Raw genomic sequence first — 9,631 nt, 5'->3', positions numbered from 1 at the left:
GCAAGAGAGAGGCCCTCGGTTGCTGAGGAGTCCCTATCCCAACTCTGAGGCCCCCAACACTGAGTATCTCCCTCACAATTTCCATCCCAGACCCCCATAATAACAGGAGGGGCCTAGGGAGCCCTCCCTACTCTCTTGAATACCATCAATAAAGTTCGCTGCACCAAAAAAAAAAAAAAATGGAATCCAGTATAAAGGAGGATGTGATGGACCCATGTTCTTCCCCACAGGGTCTTTGCCCCTCCCCCGCCCCGGCTTCCTCTACTGAGAAGTTAGGGTTCACTTCTGTTGTAGTCACCCCACAGTGCTTAAACATCGAGGGTTCATCCTCTTGGGATTCAGTGAGCTGCAGAGACCCTGTGGATTCCCTCATGCACCTTACATCTGATAAAGAGACGGAAATAAATCTCATAACCAAAGACTGCAACCCAGGTTGTGAATGAGGCTCTGCCCTCATCCTGGGATCCTGAGCAGGGAGGTGGCTGGGTGGAGATGGCTTAGGTAAGGAGCAGATTCAACTGGGGAGCTGAGTTCATAGGTGTGGCAATATATGCAAAGGTTCTGATGCAGGCAGGTTCCAGCTCCTCGGACTCTCAAGAAGGCTACTGCTGTGGTGTTGACTGCCTTGAATCTCAGCACTCCGGAGGCAGAGGAAGGTGGATCTCTGAGTTCGAGTCCAGCCTGCTTGCTCTACAGAGTGAGTTCTGGGACAGCCAGGGGTATACATTGAAAGCCTGTCTTTGGGAGTGGGGGAAGCTGGGCTAGTGCTGAGCATGGCAAGTAGATCAGACAGGCAAGTGCCTTCAGCCCCCTGTAGAGGGCCTGAAGCTGGAGGGGTCACAGTTAAGTCTATCTGGGAAAGGTCACCATGGTCCCTGGATGGAGAGGGTTCCAAGTAGGCACAGTAGAGGAATGGCTGAGAGGGGTCAGTGTGGCCCAAGTGAGGAAGCATGTACCAGGTTGGTAAGAGCAGGGCCAAATCAGAAGATGGCTTGTGGAGGAGAACAGACAGGTGTTAGGTTTCAAGCAAGCCAGCAAGCAAGCAAGCAAGCAGATGTGGGGTTGAGCCACGAGGGGTGGCAATGACTGGGTCCTGAGTCTGAAGCTGGGCAAGAAGAGCCTGAGTTGGGTGTCTAGGACAGACATGCTGCAGGCCTCTGGGAATCAGCCCTGCTCTGTGTTGGGATCAACAGCTTGTACCTTACAGGGAAGCAGGGAAGTCCCTGAGATATAAACAAAAGTACTTCTGGCCAAGGCCCGCTGGCTATGGATTAGCAATTGCTTCATGCTCGGAACTCTATCTCCCTGATCTGTAAAATGGGGTAAGCAATAATGCCTGGTGTTGCACAGTCAAGGTAAGTCTCCAGAGAGACCCAGGGATTAAGGACAATACCCTGGGGGTGGGGGTAGAGGGGGCAGGCTTCATGGAGGAGGGGCTTTAGAGCCAGCCTGGGAGTGAAGGCAATGGCGCTGAGTGCAGAACTCAATTTGGAGAGGGAGGAACAGCCAATTCAGAAAGGGAGGGGGTGGGGTATGAATGATGACAAGCAGACAAGGGGTTGGACCAAGGAACCAAGACAAGGCTAGACGAGTCAGCTGGAGCCGATGTCTAGAGACCTGGAACTCTGGATTCTTCGCCCTAGCATCTCAGAGAGTTGGCGACCACTTCTGAGCAGGGCCTGGCTGTGACTTTTGACAGAGACTTGTCCAAAGCACTTTGACCTCCGTGACATCAAAAAGACTCCAAATATAAAGCTGGCGCCCCTTGAACCGGGGAGGGGAGTTCTGAGAGATGTGAGTGGGAATGTGGGTCTGGGATTAACAGGAAGACACAGTCAGGAGAGTAGACTGGAGTAATGGAGCTGACCCCCGCCCCCCCCCCCCTTACCCGCTAAGTTACTTTCCAGCTTCTGCTGAGCTCCAGGATTTTTAGGGACTGGAGGTTGAAGTATTAAAATAAAAGAGACATGCCCCCATGCCCCCACCAGTGGCGCAGAGGAGACCTCTAAGGTCCAGAGTAGGCAAGTGACTCTCTGTGGCCACATAGTTGGGACCCAGGGCTCTCTCTGTGAGATACAGTCTTTGTTGTCTTTTTCAGACCTTCCAGCCGTTCACTCTGTCCATCTACAGAAGCAGCAGATGTGGGAGAGATGACATGAGAGACAAGACCACCATATCATTCCAGCCCGAATCTGGGAGCCCCGGACAGTCCCAGACAACAGCTCCAGGCCCTCAGCTGGGCCCTGTGACCAGAGGGGGAAGGGAGTGTGGTGGGCAGGGAGGAACTGCCACCTGGAAGGGCTTGATGGGAACCAGCTGGCTGGGGTGGGGCCTCGGGTGTGTGGGTTGCGGGGAGGGCGGGGCAAGACAGGGCAGCAGGCCACAGTGGGCGGGCAATTAACAGCGCTGGGCTGGGAGTGGCTGCTGGAGGCCCCCACCTTCCCGAAGGCTGGAGTCCAGATGCCTCTACAGCCGGCCAGGCTCTTCCAACCCGCTGACCTCATTCCCAGCTCCCGCCCGTGCAGCCCCCCTCAACTGCCTGCCACGTATACTAGAGCCTCAGCAGGACTCCGTAGGGGTGGCTGCAAGAGGACCCAGGCACCCTTAGCCTAGAAACCTGCTCAGAGAGACAGAGCTAGGGAAGGTAGCTGTGACCACTTGGTGCCTCAGTTTCCCTTCCCCAAATATGAGTCCCAGTGAATGGAGAGGAGTGTGAAGTGTGAAGCAGGTTAGAGTTGCCAAACAAGAGTCAAGGTGGGGGTGGGAGGGAGGTCCCTAGAAGTCATCCCAGCCATCCCTCAGTTTCTTAAGTTTGGGGAGTATTGCTCTCAAAAAGAGGCAGAGGCACGGGGGGGGGGGTGGTGGTGGTGGGGGGTGCGTGAGGGGCGGGAGAAGGAAGGTTCCCTCCTTTGTCAAACTATTCAAATGAATGGAAGTTCCCAGAAGGCTTGAAATCCTTTGTGAAACCTAGCCCCATCCTTCTGTTTTAGGTAGCAATTTGCCAATTTGCAGCAGAGATGTAGTGAGATACGTTTAGTGTCTTCTCCCTAGGCCCCTTAGAGACCTTACCCTGAGTCCCTGGGCAGAGCGCTCTACCTCTGATTTCTGTTTCTCCCTTGCCTCCTTGACCCAGAGTGTGTGTCCAGTTGACCCTGACTGACCAGGAAGCCATCCCCATCCCCACTGGCCCACAGAGTTCCAGGCTTGTGAGTCATCTGGGAATGTCTGTTCTGCCTGCAGCTAGCTCCCAATCCCTAAGCCAGGGACCCTCTTTTCCCTTTTGTTTGACAGGAGTCCCGGAAGCAGAGTTGAAGTCTTGCTTAAAGCTAATCACAAGTGATTAGCTTGGCTTCTCCCAGAGACAGCCCCTGCCCAATCAATGGTGGGCTTCAGGACTCCTGCATCCCAGGTGTGGGAACTGAAGAGGGGCAGGAACTTGGATGGACTCAGGCCACTTATGGTTGTCCTTCACCTAACTTGGGGCCTGCCCAAGCTTCTTTCTGAAGAGCAAGCGAAGAGCACTCTGCAGGAGGCTGAGCCTGGCAGGAAGGCTGCTGAGGACAACAGTGTCTGTCCTGGCTGGGGTAGGGAAGCCATGAGCCTGGACCCTTCTAACAGAATCCCTGAGCCCTGTGAGGTCACCTCCCAATCCTCTTGCCCAGTCTCTCCAGCAGTGAGTCCTGCCTTCATCATGCAGACTGGAAGACATCTAGTTGGTGCAGTTCAGCAGCAAAGGAGGCTGGCTGTTAGGGAGTTCCTGATCCCAGGATCTTCAAGATACTCAGGATCTTTGCCCTTTTACTCCCCTTTCCTTCCCAATCACAGCCCCGAATGAGTCGACTCTTTAGTGGTCAGCCTAGTGCTACTTATCTGAGAAATATGAATACAGAGGCTGAACAGAAAAGTTCTTCCCCTCAAGTTGGACTGTGATTAGATCAGACAACAGGCAGGCATAGTGGCACAAGCCTTTAATCCAAGCCCTTGAGAAGCAGAGGCAGATGGATCTCTGTGAGATCGAGGCCAGCCTGGTCTACATAGTGAGTTCTAAGACAGCCAGCCCCATGGTGAGGCTCCATGTCAAACAAAATAAGCAAACAGACAGATAAAAAAACAAAAGAGAATCAGACATACATTGAGTCTCTCTCTCTCTCTCTCTCTCTCTCTCTCTCTCTCTCTCTCTCCTCCTTCCTCCACTCTGCCTCCCCCACATCCACAGTCCTCGTCAGACTTTTCTGTTTCTACCTCTGACAGCACCCCTCCCCTATCTTCTTCCTTTCCAATCACCTCTCCCCCTTTATCATCCACCTCCTCCTAGATCATTGACAAGGCAGGGAAAGACAGGGGCTTTCAAGTTCGAACTCCAGTGTCAGCTCTGGCCAGGGCCACTCCCCGACTTCAAGAGCCTTCAGATTCCTCTGAGGTTTATGAGGACAACAGAGATATGGTGGTGGGCACTGGGGACCTTACTTTTCTTCTCTGCATACCATTTAGCAATAAACTCTGTCCCCTTTGCATCCCGGGGCTTCATCTTAAGTGTGACCATTTTGGAGCAGCTTGCCTTGGCTGGCGGCCTGAAGCTGCACCCTTCTAGGAACTTCTGCCTCAGGGAGCCAGTCAGCTCTCAGAAGGGATGTTACAGGGGATGAGCTATCTGCTGGCTCAGAAAGGCGTGGGAATTGGGCGGCCAGCACAACTAAAAACAAACATCTGTACCAGGCCGCGCTGCAAGCACTTCGCACGTTTATATTCCCGTTTGTACTCACACAAAGTCCCGAGGGAGGGTGTGCTGACTGTCTGCAATTTCAGAGAAAAGAAAGGCACAGAGAGGCTAGGCCAGCTGCCCCATGTCACAAAGCCAAGAGTCAGAATCCAAACTCCGACAGCGCGGCTCCAGAACCCTCACCACTTCACTGCTACCCACAGACCCAGGATAGACAGCGAAGGACACCATTGTACCTGGTTGGAAGAGGCTGCTATGTATGCAGGCAGGCTCTCTCCCAGGAAGAGTGCAACATAGAACGGTTAAAAATGGACAGACCAGCCAGACGTGGTGGCGCATGCCTTTAATCCCAGCACTCGGGAGGCAGAGGCAGGCGGATTTCTGAGTTCGAGGCCAGCCTGGTCTACAAAGTGAGTTCCAGGANGCCTGGTCTACAAAGTGAGTTCCAGGACAACCAGGGCTACACAGAGAAACCCTGTCTCAAAAAACCAAAAAAAAAAAAAAAAAAAAAAAAAGGTCAGACCGTAGCTGCAGTGGCTAGAAAAGTCACTGGTCTGCCTCCCTCTCATCATGGAGGATGGTTGTAAAAAATGACACATTCTCATGGTATCTTGGCGAATCCTTGAGACCCCATATACCTTAATTTAGCCTTAACACCTCTGTTTGATCCAGAGAGACTAAGGGAGGCCTAGGGGCCCCTTTACCCACAACCCTTTCTTTTAGAGCCAAGGGCTGACTGAAGCTGGACACAGTCACACCGTCATGGTCATCATGGCCGTGGCCCCCTGTGTTCCTTGCTTGCACATCCACACAGTTCCTGCATCTGGGGAGACTGACAGCTCGCAGCTGGGGTGCAAGCAACCTTTTCTTCCTTCTCATTGAAGACGCCCCAGGAAGGTCTGAGACCTACCTTATTCATGATGGGAAGCTCTTTACTGGAGCCAACCCAGCCAGGTAGTGATAGACGCTCTTCCCTCTTTGCTATCAGCCTAGATACTCTGGCTGCCTACCCCACTTGGGCACCCAAGCTAAGGGTTCTTGAGTGTTTTCTGTGTGCCAGGCATTATTGTTAGGTCAGTGAAGGGACCTATAGTGCGGGTTCTATTTGTATTTTTATAGAAGAGACAGTCTCAGAGGAATAATGTGTTCAAGGTCACACAGCTAGGGAGCTGTGCAGCTGAGACCAGAGCATAACACTATTATATAATATGTTATTATAATTTAGTACATAGGGCTAGTGAGATGGCTCAGCGGTTAAGAGCACTGACTGCTCTCCCAAAGGTCCAGAGTTCAATTCCCAGCAACTACATGGTGGCTCACAACCACCTGTAATGAGATCTGATGCCCTCTTCTGATGCGTCTGAAGTTAGCTATAGTGTACTTATGTGTAATAATAAGTAAATCTTTGGGCCAGAGCAAGCAGGGACTGAGTGAGTGGGGCTGACCGGAGTGAGCAGAGGTCCTAAAAAAAAAAAAATTAATTCCCAACAACCACATGAAGGCTCACAACCATCTGTACAGCTACAGCGTGCCCACATACATAAAATAAATAAATAAATCCTTTAAAAAATAATTTAATATATAAGTATATATTATAATTAGATAATATAAGCATAATCTATAACATATAATAGTGTGCTATTATATCTCATACACTGATACTGGTGGGATATTTATGTTGCAGAGTCTGCAGTTGCTGACTGCTTTTTTGTGTCCTGTGTTAGGTACACACAGGTGAGGGAGGCAAAGAGTACTCCTCTCTTTCTCTGTCTTCTCCTTCCTAGCAGGCCTCACAGTTGGATGCACTAGGCTTGCTCTTTACTCCCCTCGCCCAGCAAGTCTCCCTTGTAAGAGCGCTAGGACATGTGGGTCTCTGGGTCCCAAACATTTGACACCTAGTGAGGGAACACACTGCAGTGGTGGCTGAGTGGGAGGCATGGAGGCCCTGGAATGCAACATGGTGGGTTTCTGGAAACGAGGGCTAAGGTGGGAGAGCAGGGGACATCTCTCTGCTTCTGGCTCTGTTATGATCGTATCCTGCCATCTATTCGGTATCCTCCTGGAATGATGTCTGTGGAAGCCTGAAGACAGTATCCGATTCTCCGGAGCCTGGAAGTGCAGACAGTTGTGAGATGACTGATGTGGGGGTCTGGAGACAAAGCTCAAGTCTTCTGCAAGAACAGCAACTCTTCCTAACTGCTGCAGAGGGTCTCTCCGGCTTCTGTGCAGTCCGTCTTGATTGTCCAGTTGATGGATCTGGAGATTCCCCGGAGATGCTTATTTCTGGGCATGTCTGTGAGGGTATTTCCAGAGAGAATTAACAGGGAGATGGGGAGACTTCTGAAAGTAGACACCACCACTCCGTAGGCTGGGAACATGGATGAAAGAAAAGGAGGTGGTCAGGAGGAAGCCCAATATGGCAGGCATTCCCTCTCTGCTGCCTGGCTGCTCTATCCCCTCACACCCACCCCCTGCGGTCACAGTGGTCCCTGTCACCCCAGACCTGCAGTGATGAAGCAGTTATCATGGAAGGACACCATGATCCCAAACAAATCTCCCCTCCTTCAAACTGTCTCAGGCATTTCCAGTCTAACATATTAGATGGTCTCTTCATATTTGTCGTTCTGTTATGTCCATCTATCTTGTCTTCCTCTTGCCTTCCTGGGTACCTTTATCATTTACCAGCTTCTCGGTGCCCTGTGGGAACAGCAGAAGTTGGAAGTTTGTCCACCCACAGTCAGAATGTACATCCATGCCTGAGTGGGGCCCATTACTTGTGGGGCGGGACAGAGGGTCTAGGTTAGCCCCAGGAAAGAGCAGAGTGGCTGTCTGTAAACCCTACTGTCTGATGGTTAATACATGTATGTTATACTTTGTTCCTATTTTTCTCCTCCCCCACAGCCCCTCCCTCTGACTGACCCCTTTCCTTCTCCTGGGGAGCTCTCTCCTCACTCCCATGAGCCCCATCTTCCCAAAGACCCTCTTTAGTCATGCCTGCCATTTTCCCAGATAGGGTCCTACTTCCCTGGGACAGTTGGGGACACAGACAGTCATTACAGGGTACTGAAAGCCACTTTCAGGCATAATAGAATGACCCTGCCACTTGGGACTGTATACTGCAGACCTTGCAGTGATATTTGTGTCATCTTTATTAATTAATTAGTTAATTAATTAATGTCTTAGTGGGTTTTACTGCTGTGAACAGACACTATGACCAAAGCAACTCTTACAAGGACAACATTTAATTGGGGCTGGCTTACAGGTTCAGAGGTTCAGTTGATTATCATGAAGAAATAAACATGGCAGCATCCAGGCTGTCATGGTGCAGGAGGAGCTGAGAGTTCTACATCTGAAGGCTGCTAGCAGAATACTGGCTTCCAGGCAGCTACAATCTTCATTGATCTTAAAGCCCACACCCACAGGGACACACCTACTCCAACAAAGCCACACCTACTTGAATAGGGTCACACCTTCTAATAGTGCCACTCCTTGAGCCGAGTACATACCAACCATCACAAATAATAATTAATTAAAAAAAACATTTGAAGCCCACATGGTTTAATATACCTGTAATTCTGGGACTCAAGAGATAGATGTAAGAGGATTTTGAGTTCAAGGCTACACTGGGCTACACAGTGAGGAAACAAAAATAAACACATCAATGGAAGAGTTTCAGTGTAGTCTCCAATTGCTTTGGAGGAAGATCATTTCCATTAAGAGATTGTACGAAACAGCTTCTTGCTGGCTACAAGGACCTGGAAGAGTCAAAAAACCTGGAGGCATCAGGTGGCGGTCCTGTTTCAGAGCTGTCTACCATGAACTGGGTTTTGACAGACCCTGCACAGCTGATCACTGTTACTGTCCTAGATCTCTCTTGGACCCTATACATGTCTGCTAATGTTCCTCCCAGTTAGCATGCCACTCCGTCAATACAAGCTTCAGAAACCAGGGTAACAGGACAACTCCTCCATTGATGACCCCACTTTCATGATGCAAACAGCAAACTTAACGCATATAGATTTTTTTCTAAATATGGAGGCGCTGGGTGTGTGGGTGTGTGTGTGGGGGTGTGTTCTCAAAGTCTACAAGTGGCCCACAGATATTGGATATCTCCAAGGAAGACATGAATTAATAACATAACCACTCATAAGCCTGAAAGGCAATATTCATGAAGGTTTTACAGCAATCCCATTACGATTTAAATAACTGTCATATCCTTTGGCAGTGCGCAGGCACTAATAAGGATTCAATTGCTCTATCTTGGCAGTTTGTCTCAGGCAATCTAGTTTCACGTAACTTATGGGGTTTGAGTGATGCCTTTTGTGCGGCGGATTATCCTCTATCTAAACAAATGAGCCAGCAACTCAGAAGTGGTTCTTGAAGGCTTGGGACAGGGGACAGTTATTCAAGACCTGGGACTGAAAGAAGACTAGTGAACCCTGATCAAGAATCCAGCTTCCAGGCTGGAGGTGGTGGCACGTACCCTTTGATCCTAGCACCCAGGAAGCAGAGGCAGGAGGATCTCTGTGAGTTCCAGGACAGCCAGGCTACACAGAGAAACCCTATCTCAAAAAGCAAACAAACAAAAACAAAGCAAATTAAAAAATCCAGTTCCCCACAAAGCCAATGGCTAAGAACTGGGACGAGTTGGATGATTTCACAGAGGCAATAGCAGCAGAGAAAGGCTGACTGGGATGCTAAACAGCCGAGATCAGGGCTCGCTGGAAGGGTGAGCCATGCCATCTGAGTCCCCAGGGTGCTGTATGTTATGAAACTTTGTCAAGTAGTGGCAGAGAGCCCCTGAGTTTCTCAGATTCGCACAAGGTTTTCAAACACAACATAATGATCTTGCTGGTGAGTCATTGACTCTCTCTCTCTCTCTCTCTCTCTCTCTCTCTCTCTCTCTCTCTC

The sequence above is a fragment of the Mus caroli genome, chromosome 11 (assembly GCF_900094665.2).
Source record: "Mus caroli chromosome 11, CAROLI_EIJ_v1.1, whole genome shotgun sequence".
Classification (NCBI taxonomy): Eukaryota; Metazoa; Chordata; class Mammalia; order Rodentia; family Muridae; genus Mus; species Mus caroli.
The sequence above is the reverse complement of the archived record's forward strand: the minus strand, read 5'-3'. Positions refer to the sequence as shown.